Source organism: Canis aureus, chromosome 31 (genome assembly GCF_053574225.1).
Source record: "Canis aureus isolate CA01 chromosome 31, VMU_Caureus_v.1.0, whole genome shotgun sequence".
Taxonomy (NCBI): domain Eukaryota; kingdom Metazoa; phylum Chordata; class Mammalia; order Carnivora; family Canidae; genus Canis; species Canis aureus.
The window spans coordinates 33995952-34009997 of NC_135641.1; the positions used below are offsets into that span (position 1 = coordinate 33995952).

A 14046-nucleotide genomic window follows, 5' to 3' on the forward strand; every position below is an offset into this window, starting at 1 on the left:
TGCTTCTCCTGTCACATTTTCCTCGTCCCTCAGCTGGTATTATATATGTCATGCAATCCAGGACAATCCTTTCCTTTGTGTAAGCAGCAGTATCAAGGATTTATGGCAGCTACTCCCTCCTGCTAGTGAGGGAGAATAAGACTTAATATGTTTTAAAATCGGGTATAAATCAAGGTTGGTGAAAGGCAAACTTGAAAAAAATCTCATACTCCTATAAAAACACCCAACATTTGTGAGGATTTCTCTTTATATTTCCACCAGATGGTGGAGAGCAGAAATGAGAGGAAAGAAAATTACAATCCATAATTTCAACTGACTTCATAGATCTCATTATTAGTGACAGCTGAGATAGCTGAATACTTTTTGATGTGATTTGGAACAAATCAACTTTCCTCTCTCTGAGAATTTTTATTTTATTTTATTTTATTTTTTTACAAACAAAAAGGAACTTTGAACAAGAAAGGCAGTTGTGTGGAAAGTGTTTGAGCTTTGATGTCTGAGGCCTTTATCCAAATTTCAGGTCTGTTACATGTTTACTTATGTTACTTAAAGTGTAAGTTGCTCAGCCTCTCAGAATTGATTCCTCCATCCGGTTTCCTGGGGTATTGCTGTGGACCTAAACATTTACATTATGGAAAAAAAGAATCCCAATAATTAACACTACTATTGTCATCACATTTTCCTTTAGAAGCTATGCCACACAGATAAACATTGTTTTTGAAGAAATAATACCAAGAAGAAGCATAATTTCTAACAGTAAATTACATAAGGGCCTTTGCATAAGACCTCTCTTTGTTAGGAATTCCAGTACAATTACTTTTTTGAATGTATGTCTTTATGAAGACATTAAGGTTAAATATATGCATTTATGTCTAAACTGAATTTTGTCTTTATGTTTTGCTTGGTACCCACATTTCTATCCTAAGGTGTAATGTAAAATCAAATCACTTCTCTTTTCTTACTGTCTAGGAGTTCCTGTTCTCCTAGTGTTCTGTTCAGCAGTTCCTAATATATCCTATTTAGTAAGGAATATAGCATGTAATCTAAATGCCAACAGCAATTATTAGTAAATGATAATGATTTGTGTTTTGAAATATCAAAAAAGAATTACATTTCTATTGTATAATATTTGTATTTTCTACTGTGTTGGACACTATTAGTAATGTTTAATTGTGTTGACTTCAGAAGCTGTCTTAAGTAGAAGTTGATTTTACTGAAATTTTTTAAAACGCCATAAATTTATCTGTATCACAACTACAGTTTAAGGTGAAATGTGTAATCCAATTTAGCTATATGTATTCACTAATTAGACCATTCACCCAACAAATGTTATTTTCAGTCAAACTTTTTTCAAATGTTAAGTAGCAAAAAGTGATATACAAGGAAACAATAATAGTAAAAGCTTATAATGTAGTGCAGTATCTTAGACAATCTGATATTTCATTTATTTTCTTTATTATAAAAAATTTAATGATTTCTAATTCCTGTGAGTATCTCATTTCCTTAGCTCCTTAAAGTTGAAATGCTAATACTTTTTAACCATTGCTCTGTTATTTCTTGGCACTTTCAGCCATTCATCAAATAGAGCAGATATTATCCGTAAATTGAATGCCTTAGAGAGTTAAGTTTTAGGTTAAAAAGACATACAATTTAGTATCTTATAGATAATAGGCTTTGAATTACTTGTTATTTAGAACATGTATACTTAAATCAGCATATTCAAATGGATTAGGAGAGAAAAATATTATAAATGAGTTAAGGGTCAATTTTTGCAATCTTGGTTTCAATTTGAAAAAGTAAATAGATGTTTTTATATATTAGGGATCACATACAACTGAGCATTTTTTCATCAGTGATTTTAAGTATTCCACATGTTTTCTTGAAACTTTTCTTTCATGAAAAAATACATTGTTCTCGATCTAACTTGAAATACAGAAAACTTCCAATTCTGCTAACCGAGGAAGCCACTTTCTAGGTCTTTCACTAACTTATCAATTACAAATACCATAATTAAACAAATATTATATATTTATTGGCTATAGGCATTATTTTCAATTATGTTCAATTACTTTAAAGTAGCCTATCTACCCTTTTCTACTACTTTGTCCAAATTTGTGTTGGTTGCATTATTATTATTTTAGTTGCTCTATTACTGTTCTTTTTAAGATACAGTAGAACTAAATATAAGTGAGGCAGCACTGTGATTGATGCACAAGTAGGAAAATATGAATGAAAACACAGTGCATCAAAAGTCATGGGAGGCAGTGAAGCAGTACTTAGAGGGAAATTTTGCAGCATTTAACCTTTATTAAAAAGGAAGAAAGAGAAGAATGGCTTCATATCAACAAAGTCAGATTCCCTTTAAATAATTTTTTTCAAAATAGGGAAAATAAACTCAAAATAGGACAAGAAAAGAGGGAAGAAAGGAAGGAAGGAAAGAAGGAAGGGAGGAAAGAAAGGAAGGAAGGAAGGAAGAAAGGAAGGAAGGAAGGAAGGAAGGAAGGAAGGAAGGAAGGAAGGAAGGAAGGAAAGAAAGAAGGAAGGAAAACATCACGGCAATAGATGAACTAGAAAATAGAAAAAGAATAGAAAAAAATCACAATCAAAAGCTGGATTTTTGAGGAGATTGATGTAAAGGATAAACCTCTGACCAGAGTAATAAGAAAGATTAGAAAAATTATAAGAAATATAAGAAATGAGAGAGGTGAAATCATTACAGATACTACTGATCTTGAAAATATGGAAATATTACACAGGAAGCTATCATTTTGTATAATATGAATATTATGCAAATAAATTCCAGAACTTTAAAAAAAAAAATTCCAGAACTTTAATGAAATGGATATAACAGTTGAAGGATACAAACTATTAAACTCACTAAAAATATATTGTGAATAAATACATTGTCAAACAGGTCTGAACTTAGGGAGAGATTTTTCTTTTTCCTCAAAAGAAAGGTTATTGCAATAGGGAGAATACTGTGATTTCAGAAAACTGGAAGCAACACAGAATTGAACAGGAAAAGATTCTTCTGTAATAGGGTAAGGAGGGATAAGCAAAGCCAAACCAGATCTTTTAAAGGAAAGTTGAGCAAAAAGAGGAAAGAGCTAGTGGGATCCTACAGAAAAAGTGTCTGTCTGTGGTCAGCTGATCTCAGAATAATGAGGAATGTCTTACTTTTTATAGTTTTCTTAGACTTGGGGACAAGAGTTCAGGAGCCTGTGAGAAGGAGAAAAGTTGATTAAAGTGTGGTTAAGATTAAGCAGAGAGTAACAAACGGGCAGTGGACATTGTGAAAGAAATTAAATTCTCAGTCAAAAATCATTTCACAAAGAAGACTCCAGGTCCACATGGCTTCACTGATGAATTCTTCAAAACATTTATGAAGAAATAATACCAATGCTAGATATTTTTTCTAGAAAATTAAAGGTGATAATATGCTTCTCAACTCATCCTGTGAGGACATTTTATGAATCATTATTCTAAAACCAAATTCGGACAAAGAGATTAAAAGAAAAGAAAGCTAGAATCTAAAATCCTTCATGAATATAGGTACACGATTTTCTAAAGTTATTTTAGTAAATAAAATGCAAAATTGTATAAAAGGAATCATACTTCATGACGAAGTGGACTTTATTCCAAGAATGAAAGTTTGGCTAACATTTAGAACTCAATCAAAGTCCAAACAACAAGAACTCTAAGTCAGTACTAGTAGGAATGCAACATGGTCAAGCCATGTGGGCAGATTCCATATGACCAAGAAATCACATTTCTATGTACAAGCCCAGATGGTTTGAAAACATACCCAAGCAAAAATATTCACATGAATGCTTATAATAGCTCTGTTCTCAATCACCATGAATTGGAAGATGCCCCTCAATGGAGTAATGCTTAAACAAACTGTAATAAATTCTTAAAATATAATACTACACAGCAAGAGGGAACAAACTAGTGACCCCTGCAAAAACATGGATGAATCCTAAATGCATAAGGCTATTTAAAAGAATCCAGGGCATCTCAGGTGGCCCAGCGGTTTAGCGTCACCTTCAGTCTGGGGCGTGATCCTGGAGACCTGGAATCGAGTCCCACGTCGGGCTCCTGCAGGGAGCTCTCTCTCTCTCTCACTTTTTTTTTTTTTTTTTTTTGTTTGAGTACCTGGTTTATTTCTGATGCAGGGGAATCTCGGGACAGTAGCAGATTCCGGGCTGAGGGGGTGGGTGTCTGGGACGGAGCTAGAACTCCACCTTGCAGGCGGGGAAGGCCTCACCCTGCATGGAGACGGTGCTATTGCTGCCCAGCAGGGTGATGCCCAGCGCCTGGTGCCCAGCGTGCATCTCCTCGTACCCCTCGGGCATTACCCCTGAATCAAAGCTGGGGATCAGGGTCACCTGTGCTTGCCCGCCAGCAGTGCACCCAGGATGGCCCGCATGCCCTCTTCCTTGCGCTGGTCCTGGCCACTGATGACATAGCAGAGTGCACGCACCCGCGGGAAGGATTCCTCATCCACTAGCTGGGCACTGCTCCCGCTGGGCAGAGAGGCCAGGTCAAGGTAGACGGGGGAGCCTGGACGGGCTGCTGACCCACCTGGCCGGCTGCAACCTCATCAGTGTTCATTACTAAGTGTATAATTTTGCTTCTGACTTTGGAAGTAGCCCAGCCTTGCATAAGGCCATTCCTCATACCCCTCATCTAAAACACCACCTGAACCTACAGGGCTCTAGCCTCTCCCACGCGGATGTCAGACAGCTGTGGGAGATGCTGAAGCACCGGGCATGCAGCATAGAAGAGCTGATGTTGGGAATGTGTGACATCACAGCAGAAGCTTGTGAAGAAATTGCCTCTGTCCTTGTCTGCAACAAGAAGCTGAAGCTGCTCTCTCTGGAAGAAACCCCCCTGAGGAACGAAGGCATGCTGCTGATGGTGTGTGATGCCCTGAAGCACCCAGACTGTGTGCTGCTGATGTGCTGCTGCATCACCTCTGTGGCCTGTAACTACATCTCCCAAGCCCTTTTGTGCAGCAAATCCCTGTCCCTTCTCGATCTGGAGTCAAATTTCCTGGAAGATGATGGAGTGGCATCTCTTTGTGAGGCACTGAAGCACCCGAATTGCCACATCGAGCAGTTGTGGTTGGCAGATTGTTGCCTCACTTCTCTTTGTTGTAAGAACCTCTCTGCTGTTCTTGTTTGCAATGAAAAACTAAAGATCCTGAAACTAGGGAGCAATGACATTCAAGATGCTGGTGTCAAGCAGTTATGTGAAGCTCTGAAGCATCCAGACTGTAAAGTAGAGCATCTTGGGCTGGATATGTGGCAGCTCACCACTGCCTGTTGTGAGGCGCTGGCCTCGGCTCTCACTGTCTGCACATCACTGAAGACCTTGAATCTGCACTGGATTAGCTTGGACCGTGATGGGGAGGTGGTGCTGTGCGAAGCCCTGAACCACCTGGACTGTGCCCTGCAGCAGCTTGGGCTGGACAAATCTGTTTTTGACAAGGAGATTCAGATGTTGCTCACAGCTATGGAAGAGAAAAACCCCCACCTGACCATTTCCCACCTACTCTGAATCGACAAAGAGTACAGGATCAGGGGTGTGCTTACCTGATGGGGAACATCTCAGGTAATCTTCTCACAAAGGCTTCTCACTGGTCACAGTGAGCCTTACTTCTCCTAGCACACCCTGTCCTGTAGACTGTAATATATGGTGGTGGGGGCTGTGATTTCAGGCCTGTCCCTTTACAGTGTCCTAGTGATATGACTGTGGATGTGCCATCGTGCCTAAGCCCCCAACCCCAACTTTAAAATTCACATCTTACCTTGCAATAGTTAGAGGAACACATTAAAATGGATACATACTTTGGAACTAACATTTAGTTGCAACTAAAATGCAAACCCATCATTTATATGGCAAATTGGAAAACTGTACAGTTTGACAGTTCTGTGAGGTCACAGAAGACCCTGAGATGCGCCCCCCACCCCCCATCATGCATCCATGTATACACACACCTGAAAAGGTATTATACCAAAACACCTCACTTTTTTTATTTTTATTTTTGTAAAAGTGGTTTATTCCACTGCCATTGAAAAAATAATGACCTATTGAGTAAATATTGGCTTAAGGCATATAGCAGAGCAGCTCGCTACTTCTCTAACATACGTGTAACAAGATGGAGAGCCATCTGTTTTCCAAAGATAGGAGGTTAAACCAGTACATCCATTTTGAAATGCTACTATATATACACACCCAAACTACTACATACATATACAGGACTTCAAAAAACAAACAAACAAGCCCAACTCAAAACTGCTTACAGCCTGGCACTTGCTTCTCCCTCTGCCTGTGTCTCTGCCTCTCTCTCTGTATTTCTCATAAATAAATTTTTTAAAAATCTTAAAAAAAATAAAAGAATCCAGTCTGAAAATGCCATATACTCTGTGATTTGAATTACATGATATTCTGGGAAAAGCAAAAATGTAGAGATAGTAAACATATCAGTGTTTGGCAGGGGTTTATTGATAGGGGAGGGTTGAATGGTGACAGGGATGTGAAAGCATTCTAATTCGGTATGATACTCTGATAGTGGTTGCATGGCACTATTCATTTGGATATCTTCATAGATCTTTACAGCAAAAATAAATAAATAAATGAATAAATAAATAAATAAACAAACAAACTTTAATATATGCAAATTATCTAAAGCATTTAGAAAGTAAAGAGATCCCGGCACACAATGAAAACCATAACAAAAGAAACTAATTGTATTACAAATGTGTGAAATCTCCTCAAGAAAAGGATTGATATAAACACTATGACCAAAGTAACTTTGGAAATGAATGCAGTCTAGAAGATTAAAAGTAAAATGAACTGTACTTTGGTTGATAAAGTTGTTTAATTGTTTCCTATTCCTAGGCTAACAATTCTAAAGCTGCTATACCTGTACACTAAAATCAAATAATGGATGGTGGCAAGTGGGAGCCAGATTCCATACTGAAGGGACTGGTTACAGATTTGAAAGGAAGGAGGCAGAATGATCTATGTGGGGAGGATTAGAGTTGGAGACATCAGCAACGAAGGCATGTTTAACCTACCATAAATGCAAATGTATTGAAAAAAATGTAGAGATCTGTGTACACATGGGTTAGTGTACACAGAGAGATATCCTTGATCTGTCAGCTGAGAAGACCAAGAAGTAATGACACTCTAGTAGTAATGTGTACAACTGGCGCCCACATCTTGGTTTCTGATATTTATCTCCAATAACAGGAATTAGGGCTTCTTGGAGAAGTGGCCACTTTTAGGATTAAGGCAGTAGGTGCCTGCTTTATCTTACAGAGCCATAAAGTAAGAAAGGGATTAGTTAAAGAACACTCCAATAATTTGAATATGTCAAAGGGACAGAGAAACCAATTGAAACAGCTTCTAACAGTCAAAGCTGAGCAATTTGGGCAACAAAATAAATAAAGTAGTAATTGGATTATCACCCAAAGGAGAAAATAAATATTTGAGTCTTACATAAAAGAATAAATTATTAACTAAACAAATATGTATTTATTTTTATATTTATTTAGAGGGTAGAAAAATCTCCTATTCAGAATTCTGAACAATTTATTTAGATACATTACTCCCAAAAAGGTAGAATGTAACTTTCCACTCCTCAAAGGTAGGATCTGCAGTCACTTCCTTCCAAAGATTACAGCATGGAAAGGGTGAAAAAGAGTAACTTTCTGGTAGAGAAACCTAACAAACATTACCTCATCTGTGGAATCAAGGTCAATATCCACAGTGATAAATCTTGTTGATAGTATGTACCTTTGATATGATGTGATAAAAATGGCACTTTATTTCTGTGGTTTTCCAAAATCCATATACCCAGTCTAATAGTGAGAAAAACATCAGACAAATCCCAGTTGATGGACATTCTATAATATCCCTGACCAGTACTCTTCAAAATTGTCAAGGTCTAAAAAATAAGGAAAGTCTAAAAAATTGTTACAGCCAACAGGAGCCTATGGAGACATGACAGATAAATATAATATGGTATCCTGGATGGGATCCATGAACAGAAAAAGACATTAGGTTAAAAATGAAGAAAAAAAATTTAAAGTATGAACTTCAGTTAATAACAAAATGTCCATATTGATTCATTAATTGTAACAAATGTACCATAGCAATTTAAGTTGCTAATAATGCAGAATAAATTGATTGTGGGATATATGAGAACTCTGTTATCTTCATAATTATTCTAAATCTAAAATTATATTAAAATAACATTTTATTTTATATTAAATTGTATTAAAACACTGTAGTTAACCATGCTAATAATTAGAAAAAATATATACTATGTCCATACCTGCAGAAGAATCTTTGGGCAAAATCCAATATCCATGCCTAGAAAAATAATAATAATAACCTCTCAGTGAACCAGGAGTAGAAAGGACCTCCCTCAACTGGATAAGGACCATCAGTGAAAAATATATGTCTAACATCATACCTAATGGTGAAAGATTGAATGCTTTTCCCTCCAAAGCTAGAATAGGCAAGAATGTCCATTCTTATCCTTTTTATTCAACATTGTACTGGACAGTTCTAGCAAATAAAAAGCAAGGGAAGTAAATAAAAGGAATCCAGCAAAAACGAAGGAATACAAATATTTGTATTCACTAGTAATATGATAATATACAGAGAATTTATAAAACATTGAAATAAAAATACGAATTAAAAAAATTTTTAAAAATTTATGGTTAATGAATTTAGCATGACTGCATGGAATAAGAACTACAAAAACTCCATTGTATTTCTATGTACTGCCCTCAGACATTTTTTCTTAAATAAAAAATATCAAATATAACAGCATCAGAATGAATGAAATAATTAGTAATAAATCTGACTGAAATGTACCATAATATACACTAAAAAAGAAAAAGATTTCTGAGAGAAATTAAAAAAAATCTAAATAAATAGATAGATGTTCATGAGTTAGAAGACTTAATATCTTTTATTTATTTATTTTTATTTTTTTATTTTTTTTAGAGACAATACATTAAATATTTTTTTTTTAATTTTTATTTATTTATGATAGTCACACAGAGAGAGAGAGAGAGAGAGGCAGAGACACAGGCAGAGGGAGAAGCAGGCTCCATGCACCGGGAGCCCGACGTGGGACTCGATCCCGGGTCTCCAGGATCGCGCCCTGGGCCAAAGGCAGGCGCCAAACCGCTGCGCCACCCAGGGATCCCCCTTAATATCTTTTAAATGCCAATTCTCCCCTAATTGATCTATAGATTCAACACAATTGCAATCAATAATAAACAAGCCTTTTTGGGGGGGGAGGTGGCTAATGCAAGCTGTTTCTGAAATCCATAGATTTCATATTCAAACATATTCTAGAATAGTCAGCAACATATTAAAGGTACACAAAGATGGAAGAGAGCTGAAAGTTACAAAATATCAGGATTTAATTTGGAGATACTCATTAATGTAATTCAGACAGTATGTTATTAGCATAAAAATGACAAATATTTCAATAGAACAGAATAAACTCCAATGTATCAGTGAATGTGCAACTTTTTTTTGACAGAGATACAAATGCATTTCATTGGAAAAAGGACAACCTTTCAATAAGTGGTTTTTAAAGTAATGGATAATTATATGTAAGGAAGATGTTAACTTTAACCTATACCTCATATCATATATAAAATTAATCATAAGCTTATGTGTTAAACCAAAAACAATGAAACTTTAATAGGAACATAGAAAAATCATTGAGATGTTGGAGTAGGCAAAGCCTTTTTTTTTCTTTTTAGGCAAACCTTTTTAATAGATACACCATAAAAAGCATGATTCATGAAAGAAGAAGTGGATAAATTGGACTTTGTCAAAATTTAAAACTTTTATTCTCTGTAAAACATGCTTAAGAGAATGAAATATAAGCACATACTGGAAGAACATATTCACAAATCATGTATCTGATAAAAGGATTAATATCCAGAATATATAAGAATTCTCAAAAGTTAACAGTAAGGAAACAATCTAGTAAATACATAGGCAAAGATTTGAACAGACATTTTTAAAAAGAAGTCATATGGATAGAAATGTAGCACATTTATCAATGCTCAGTATCAGTTGTTTGGCAAAAGTAAATTAAAGACAAAATGAGAGACTACTCTCCACCTATTAGAATGTTTAAAATTTAAAAGACTAAAAATTTCAATTGTTGATGAGAATGTAGAGCAACTGAAACTCTCATTAATTTTTGATGGAAATGTAAAATGGTACTACCACTTTTTTTAACATTCTGGCAGTTTCTTAGAAATTTAACCATAAGGCAGCCTGGGTGGCTCAGCGGTTTAGTGCAGCCCAGGGCGTGACCCTGGAGACCTGGAATCGAGTCCCACATTGGGCTCCCTGCAAGGAGCCTGCTCACTCCCTCTGCCTGTGTCTCTGCCTCTCTTTCTCTCTGTGTACACACTCTCATGAATAAATAAATACAATCTTAAAAAAAAAAAAGAAATTTAACCATATATCTACTATATAGTTCAGACATTCCACACCTAGATATTTATGCAACATACATGAAGTCGTTTGTATTGGTTTTCCTTTTTTAAAAAAAGATTAATTGATTTATTTTATGAAAGAGAGAGCAGGGATAGGGGCACAGTCAGAGGGAGAGGGAGAGAGAGAAAAGCTCAAGCAGACACCCCACTCAGGATTGACCCTAACTTGGAGCTCAATCTCACGACCTGAAATTATGACCTGAGCCAAAATCAAGATTAGGATGCTCAACCAGCAGAGCCACTTAGGTGCCCCTGTATTGGTTTTTCTATTGCTATTAAAAAATTAAGTAATCAGAGGGGAGGAGGGCTAGGAGGATGGGTGAAATATGTGATGGGAATTAAGGAGTGCACTTGTCATGATGAGCACTGGGTAATGTGTGGAACTGTTGACTCAGTATATCATACACCTGAAACCTAGTATATAACACTGTGTGCTAACTAGCTGAGATTGAAATAAAAAGTAAAAAATAAAAAAAAAAACAGTATGAATGCATTATCTTAAAGTTCTTAATTCAGAAATTCAACACTGGACACAAAAAATAGAGCGTTGGTAAGACTATCTGTCTTTCTGGAAGCTTCAGAGAGAATCTGTTTCCTTGTCTTTATAGCTTCTAAATTCTTTTCACATTCTTTGACTTTTAGTCTCCTTCTTTGATCTTCAAATCAGGCAATAGCAGTCAAGTCGTTTTCATATCACATCTGTCTGATTCTTTTTTCTGTTTCTACTTATAAGGATGCATATAATTAGATTGGAACTTGTCAGATAACTCTCTATAATCTCCCCATGTCAAGGTAGATAGGTTTATTAGCTACCTTAATCGCATCTGCAGTCGTCACTTCCCATTGCCAAGTAAGGTAACATATTCCAGATCTCAGGAATTAGGACATGGATGTCTTGTGGGAGCACTGTTCTGCCTAGCACAGCATATACTCATACAACAATTTTAAAACAAATTCACCCATGGTTTTTCATCTTGGGTTTTGAGTTAGAGCCTCACTTTGGGTGTAGAGATTACTTGAAAACAAATCTTCCCAGAAGTTTAACTTGTGAGATTCCCCAAATTGGAAAGAAAAACAAACTGGTTAATAGATGAACAAATTGTAGTGTACACATACTCAGCAATAAGTAAGAATGAACTATTTATACATGAAATAATGTGGGTAGGTCTCAAAATAATTATGCTGAATAAAAGAAGCCAGATAAAAAGGATGACTCTAGATATATGAAATATTAACAAATGCAAACTAATTTATAGTGACAGAAACATCACTAACTAGTTTTTAGATGTGTACGATAGTAAGTGGTGGCTAGAATGTGGCGATAAGAGTTGGATTACAAAGGGGTATGGATCATCTGTCTCACAAATATATACATTTATCAAAACTTGTCAAATTTTGTGTTTTGTGTGCACTTTATTTATATGTCAATTATACTTTCTCAATAAAGCTCTAAAACATTTAAAAAATTAAGTTCAGTCAATTAATGGTTCGCCTTCAGCTCAGCCCACATTGGGCTCCCTGATCAGTAGGGAGTCTGCTTCTTCTGCTCCCTCTGCCCTCAGTCCCTCCCCACTTCATTCTCTCTCAAATAAATAAATCAAATCTTTAAAAAAAAATAAACAAACAAAAGAGAAGCCAAGATATCCAAAGTGTAATCCTTACCTGACAAGAGAAAAGGGGGGAATCTTATTCACTTATCCATGAATCATTACATATACTATTGGTCATGAATTGTTGGGTAATTTTGAGTACCATGTGTTTTATTGGATGTTTGACTCTTCCATGACAGCAAAACTAGTTCCTAGTTGAGTCAATCTGACTTCCTAAAGTATTTCTCAGAAAATTTTCTTTGAACAATATCATTATGTCCACAATCTAGAGGAATAAAATTCTGGGAGTTCCCTAGCTTGAGTTGGACAACCTAGAGGCATAATAAGTTGAACCAGAAGGTAAAAATCATATTGTAGTTATATAATGGATCCAGCATTAATATTTGTTTTTGTTTAAAGATTTTATTTATTCATGAGAAACACAGAAAGAGAGAGAGAGGCAGAACACAGGCAGAAGGAGAAGCAGGCTCCATGCAGGGAGCCTGAAGTGGGACTCCATCCCAGGTCTCCAGGATCACGCCCTGGGCCAAAGGTGGTGCTAAACTGCCGAGCCACCAGGGCTGCCCCAGCATTATATTTGAATGGGGGGAGGTGGGTTGGCTGTACTAAGGGAAGTGGTACTGGATAGACAATTCCAGGTGTCTATAACAACTGACAAATTATACAGATTTCCACTTAAATTTCTTATCTGTGTATTTTATAGCTCAACACAGCAGATATGTTTTCAAAACACACTCCTAAAACAATCTATTGTGTTTAAAATTATATTCTAAAATGCTTTATAACAGCTTTATAAAAATAAAATATATCTTTTCATAGTATACCAGTGTATAAATTATAGCAGCTTTCCGTGGATATGTGTATGTGTGTATGTGTATGAATATGTGTAATTTGACTTTGCCACAGCCATATAATTTAAGCAAGACAAACTTTAAGGTTTGCTGTTTACAAATGAAGCAAATTAGTTCTTGTGGACTGAATGTTATGTTCTCCTGAAACTCATATATGAAGGCCTAACCACCAACACATGATGGTATGGTATTTGGAGATGGATCTTTGGGAAGTGAGGAGGCAGTTGAGGTAATGAGGTTAGGGCTCCATTATGGGATTAGTACCCTCAGAAGAAGAGAAGGAGAGGCCAGAGTGCTCTCTCTCCATCAAGTGAGGACCCAGAGAGATGGAGGTCATCTGCAGTCCCTCACCAGTAATCAGATATCTTTTGATCTTCCTGAACTGTGAGAAATAAATGTCTGCTATATAAGCCAACAAAATACTGTCTACGGTATTTTGTTACTGCATTGGACTAAGATGTGAGTTTTAGCAAAGCATTATGTGATGGAAAGCCCAGATGTTTGAAGCAAACCAACCTAAATTTTCACTTCAGCAGCCTTTACTTACTTGTGCAACCCCGAACAAGTGGTTTCATCAGTCATCAGTTTAACTGCACCTTCTCTACTTCAAAACAGGTCTTACATGTCTACTCTAAGAATCAGTTATACTTTACTGCAAATAACTGAGTGTAGGCAAGATTTATTTTTCAAAGTAGTCTCAGAGAAAACTGTTAATAAAGTCTGTATTTATATATAATACATATGTCTATGTACTGGAAATACTCAATCCATGCTAATTTTGATACCTATCTTATGTGTCATTTTAAAGAGAGCTTTAAAAAATTATTTTCCAAAGCAATATATTCAAAGAATTATATATTTATGTACATAAGATTTATATATAGAAATATATATGGGAAATGGGATGAGAAAAAGACCCAGGATCCTTATATTATGTAAATATTTATATTTGAATAAAATAAAATTTACAGTAAAATATCCTATGTGAGTTTGTGTTATAGTGAATCTCAAGAAATTAGGTGAAGCAAAAGCTAT

The 14046-nt window shown here is 35.9% G+C and overlaps 1 long non-coding RNA gene across 1 annotated transcript in view; it reads right to left on the reverse strand.

The window, feature by feature from the left end:
* Positions 1–450: 450 nt before the first annotated feature.
* LOC144302648 (uncharacterized) overlaps positions 451–14046 on the reverse strand; it is a 37628-nt gene continuing 24032 nt past the window's right edge. The window contains exons 3-5 of the long non-coding RNA XR_013369610.1: positions 8348–8385; positions 3178–3219; positions 451–616 (exon numbers count right to left, since the gene is read on the reverse strand). This is a non-coding gene — a long non-coding RNA (uncharacterized LOC144302648). The remainder of the gene's footprint in view (positions 617–3177; positions 3220–8347; positions 8386–14046) is intronic.